Below are 6,095 nucleotides of genomic sequence, written 5' to 3'. Positions count from 1 at the left end.
TTCAGTGGTAAACCGTCACAGGAAGCAGAGCACACACATTTAAATCACACTTTGCATGATGGTATTACATAATAAGTTTCTACTAAGGGGAAGAAGGTCGTTTCTTCAAATCTAAAGGAGAAGAGTAGGACAGGAGTTTTTCTGCATTATATCGTCAAAGTGGGTGGTTTTGTTCACATCGGATTAAGTCATCACTGTATTTCTGCAGTACTGTTCTAACTTTGGAACAGAAGAGCGGATCAGGCCTCCCTCCCACTCAGACTTTACATAAAGACGTTTGGAGCGAGGCCCACGCCGTGCTCACTATGCGATGCAGGGACTACATCCAGGCATCGGTTCATATACGAGCTTGTTACACACACACACACACATGCACGCACGCACACACACACACACACAAACGTCTTGAGCTGCAACTGCATTTCTGTTTCAACCTCAGCTCTTTTGTCTTAGCAATGCTAACCTCAACTGTGATGTCTAAATCTGTTGGCAGATTCTAATTTGATACAAATATGAAAGATCTAATATGATGTACATGCTGGAAAAGAGTGGCAAAGTGAAAGTGCAAGAAAATACAATATTAAAAGCACATAAACAAGCCTGTTGCAAGAAAAAAACATGATCACGATTTTATTTTAGTGTCATTATTGTAAACTATATATATATATATATATATTAAATCCGTAATTGAAATAAATATAAATATTAAATGAAAAAATTGGAAATAATGCCTACTGAGGTACTAAAATGACTAACTAAAACTGAAATAAAATAAATGAAAGCTATATGTAAATATGGAAAATGACATAAAATGGAACATAAAACAATGAACTAAAACTAAAATGGAAACTGAGAATACATTCATAAAAGCTAATTCAAAATAATATTAAATACTATATAAATAATACTAAAATAACAGTAATATTTCACTTCCCAAATAAAATAACAAAATAATAAATATGTATTTAAATGTATTAAATAAAAATGACCATAATAAGAATTACAAAAAAAAAAACATTATCCATTATATATTATTTATAATTTTAAGGTATTTAAACATTTGTTTTACTTCAATTAACATATATATTTTTTTTATTTCATTTAATTATAATTTATGCCAAAATTATTGTTTCCAAACAGACTGTATTACAGTAATTAGAATCTTAAGAGAATTCCAACTCAAAATAAAATAAAATAAATAGTTTTTTACTAGGGTGAAATATGACTCTTTTTGTCAGATTCACTTTTACTGAAGAAAGTAGAGCTGACAGAATTTTGAGTGAGGACACAGTAGTGTTAACTTTGTCCTAGTTCCTGTGAGGTTAAAGTTCAGCGCATTTCACACGTGTTCCCGATCTCCCCCGGCAGCAGAGGACAAGAGAAGAGCTCTTCTGCTATATGCACCATCCACAGAGATGATATTCATATAAGCACATGGATATAATCCCCTCCTACACACTGGGTTCAGTTAGATAACATACTGGGCTGCACAGGTAGGGAAAAATAGACAAAAAGCAGGAGGAGAAAGAAAGAAAGAAAGAAAGAAAGAAAGAAAGAAAGAAAGAAAGAAAGAAAGAAAGAAAGAAAGAAAGAAAGAAAGAAAGAAAGAAGGAAAGAAAGAAAGAAAGAAAGAAAGAAAGAAAGAAAGAAAGAAAGAAAGAAAGAAAGAAAGAAAGAAAGAACACCAAAAAAGAAAAAATTCAGAAAGGAAGGATAAAATGGAAATAAAAATATATAAATGCATTATATAATAAATGTACAGAAACTTCATCCTACTTTTTCTTGCAATCTGAGGCCCCCGACTGGTGAATGTGATTTCACCGAGTGCAAAACAAACATTTCAATCAACCAATCAGATTTGAGGGACAAGTTTACTATGTTTACTTTACTATGTCAAGTTTAGGCTTTCAACTAGGGTTAGGTGCTTCTACATCAGTGTTATTCATCGATCATTTTTCTCTGATTTTAGGGACAAGTTATGAGTAGAGTTGGGTTTAGGGGTATGGTTAGTTAGGACTAAATTTCCAGACAGGAATGTTGTTCCAGGAATATGTTGATTTCTGATAATATAATATAGTGCTAAAAACAATTAGAACACCTAAGCAATTGCATGGCAACACCCTAGCAACCAGCCATAACGCCCAGGCAATAACTGTGCAGAAAAACAAAAACAGAGAACACCTCAAGGCAGATGTAGACCAGAGGCAGGGTTATGTTAGAAATGTTCTTGGAACAACATTCCTGTCCAGAAATTTAGCACTAACCCCATCCCTATCCCTAAAGCTAACCCTACCTATAACTTCTCCCTAAAATCAGAGAGAAATTATAGATGAATAACACTGATGTAGAAGCACCTAACCCTGGTTGTAAGCCTAAACTTGACATAAACTGTAAACTTGTCCCTCAAATCTGATTGGTAGATTGGAATGTTGTTCCAGGATCAACAAAGATGTTGTTTAGTCAGTGTGTTATTTTTAAACTGCTATTGATACCTAACAATGACGGATGACTGATGTCAGGAAGCTATACGTTACAGATCGTGACACATATGTTATACTTCCATAATATGACATTTAAAACAGCTCAAGGGAATTTTAGAGCATCGTTCGTCATAAAGGGGACTCAAAGCACGGCGAGTCACATGATATGCATGACACAATGCATTCTAATGTGTATTTGTGATTACAAGGAACTAACTAACCTAAAATTAAACCTACGGTAACCTAAAACCATTTAAACCAAAAATCACTGCAGATGAATATTAGAGATATTAGGTAGCACATTATTATAAATAATTGTAAAAATGTATGTAACATAAAATACCCCAAGGTGATACAAAAAATATAATGTGTAATATAATGTATAACGTGTGTAAATAAGTATCTTATGCTCACCAAGGCTGCATTTATTTGGTCAAGTCAAAACAGTAATATTGTGGAATATTATTACAGTGTAAAATAACTGTTTTCTATTTTATTACATCTAGAAATGGAATTTATTCCTGTGATGCAAAGATGAATTTTCAGCATCATAACACCAGTCTTCAGTGGGTTTTTCAGAAGCGTTTTAAATCAATCATGGGTCATTTTGACCAAACTGCCTTCCATCGAACACTCATACAGCTTCTGCTACAGCGCTAGAGACAATGATATATTTATGGTCAAAATGTTCTCGTCGGTCACAACAAGCTGTTTCATGCAGGTGGAGAGATGTGCAGAATTGATTCTAAAAGTACCTATAGATCGCCCAACCTTAGTACTGTATGTTACCTTCATCTATGCTTGCGTGTGTAATAGTAGCAGTTAGTGCTGTGTTGAAAAAATCGATTCACCAATTCTAAATCGATTTTCATATTAATTTCTAAAGATCGATCCGTAACTCAGAGGATCGATTTAATAACAGGCCTACATTTTCCCCATAAACACACTGAGACACGGCGACAGGTGTTGTGCCGAATTCTTACTCCCTGCCAGAATCTGACTCCCCTCTCGAGCACGCGCATGACGTCAATTTATGTCGCCTCGCCAGCTGCTAAATCAGAAACGCATCAGACAGCGTAAATGACATGATCAATGTGTGTGTTGATCTTTGATCATGTATTTCTTAGTTATGTGTCTTCGATCATGTATTTTATTATTTTTTGATTATGTATTATTATTATTTATTTTTCTTTGATCAAACTAGTATGACTGTCTAGCTGTGCTTTTTCGCTTGTATTGTGTTTTTAACAACAGTAGGGCCTATTATAAATCCGTTTTCTTAAAAAAAAAAACTAGTATTTTTTGTAGTAAAACAATAGTTTAGTTTCTGGTAAAGTTTCTACACCTTAACATAAACATTACTAAAGAGATTTGACTTTACTGCCTGCACATGAAAACAAAACAGTGTTGCCAAAATCATACTCCCCTATGTAAAATACTTATTATTGAATATAAACACTTGTGCTTTTTTGCAGGTAGTCTTTAGGATGAGATGTGTCTCCAGAATGAGTTTTTTGGGTGTCTGACCCATCTAAAGTGATCTCAGGGTGGGGGGTGTGAATTCAGCAGTGTTGCCAAAATCATACTCCCCTATGTAAAATACTTATTATTGAACTTAAACACTTTTGCTTTTTTCTAGGTAGTCTTTAGGATGAGATGTGTCTCCAGAATGAGTTTTTTGGGTGTCTGACCCATCTAAAGTGATCTCAGGGTGGGGGGTGTGAATTCGGCAGTGCTGCCAAAATCATACTCCCCTATGTAAAATACTTATTATTGAATATAAACACTTGTGCTTTTTTCTAGGTAGCCTAGAAGATGAGATGTGTCTCCAGAATGAGTTTTTTGGGTGTCTGACCCATCTAAAGTGATCTCAGGGTGGGGGGTGTGAATTCAGCAGTGCTGCCAAAATCATACTCCCCTATGTAAAATACTTATTATTGAATATAAACACTTGTGCTTTTTTCTAGGTAGTCTTTAGGATGAGATGTGTCTCCAGAATGAGTTTTTTGGGTGTCTGACCCAATTAAAGTGATCTCAGGGTGGGGGGTGTGAATTCAGCAGTGTTGCCAAAATCATACTCCCCTATGTAAAATACTTATTATTGAATATAAACACTTGTGCTTTTTTCTAGGTAGCCTAGAAGATGAGATGTGTCTCCAGAATGAGTTTTTTGGGTGTCTGACCCAATTAAAGTGATCCCATGGTGGGGGGGTGAATTCGGCAGTGCTGCCAAAATCATACTCCCCTATGTAAAATACTTATTATTGAATATAAACATTTGTGCTTTTCTGTAGCTCAGTAGTAAGAGCATTGTGTTAACAACGCAGATCCCAGGGGATTGCACATACCAATGTATAAATGTATAGGATAATGCAATGTAAGTTGCTCTGGATAAAAGCGTCTGCCTAATGCTTAAATGTAAAATATCTGTTCTTCAGATTTCTTTTTGCAAATTATTATTCAGTTGTTATTTAAAGGATAGTTCACTTTAAAATGAAAATTCTGTCATCATATACTGACCCTCATGTTGTTTTAAACCTGTATACATTTCTTTATTATGCTTAACAGAAAGGAAGATATTTAGAAAAATGTCAGTAACCAGTAAGTTTCTGGTACCATAGTAGGGAAAGAATTATATACTATGGAAGTCAATGGGACCAGAAATTGTCTGGTTCTGACATTCTTCTAAATATCTTCCTCTCTGTTCAGCAGAAGAAAGACATTTCTATAGGTTTGAAACAAAATGAGGGTGATGTGATGACAGATTTGAATTATATTAAAAACAATCTATTTCAAAGTGAACTATCCCTTTAAGGCATCAGATATTTTACACCCTATTACATATCAGATAACATTCTACCATACATAGTTTACTTGTATTTTCAGTAGCCTACTACTCAATACTCTATATTTACCATCCTTTTGCATTGAAGTACACTTTTGCAGTGTCATTGTATTGTAGTATCTTTTGTTAATAAAACATTTTTTTTTCCCAACTGTCTGTTGTGTTGGTTATACAAAAAGTTACCCAGAACCAAGGGATTGCCTCCCACTAATTTAAATTATTTTTCTTATTGTATAATTATTTTGAATAATTTAAAGTTATTTCCTGTTGTCTCTACGTAAACCCACCGACCCAGACACTCACTCGCATCAGCTTGCAGACGTTTCTTTGCGGTTATTTCGTTTTTTGGCGATTAACATGGATCCTGACATATACAAACAAATATTAAACTATAAAAAGAATGGTTCATACCCTGATGGGTATTCCAAAACGGAGAAATCTAATTTTAGAAAAAAGGCCAACACTTTTGACCTCCAAGGTAAGAAAGCCATACCATAGTTCATATCTTTTTTAAATTATGTTATCAGTTATCTTTGTTAAAATGGTTTGAAGTTTGATCTAAAATGTATATGTCATATGTTAAAGACAAGGTGAGGCCATGCCTTACAGCTTACTGTCAAATTATCTATGCTATGGGCCAGGCCATGTTCACGTGCAGCTAGCCATCCTTTTTAGCTTTCAGGTAAAAAAAAAAATACAGAATACAATATAACGTGACGATATTCATGATTAAACAATGCACACGTTAACAAAATTATGAACGTTGCAAA

Source organism: Phoxinus phoxinus, assembly GCF_949152265.1.
Source record: "Phoxinus phoxinus genome assembly, chromosome: 25".
Lineage (NCBI taxonomy): Eukaryota > Metazoa > Chordata > Actinopteri > Cypriniformes > Leuciscidae > Phoxinus > Phoxinus phoxinus.
Note: the sequence above shows the minus strand (reverse complement) of the source record.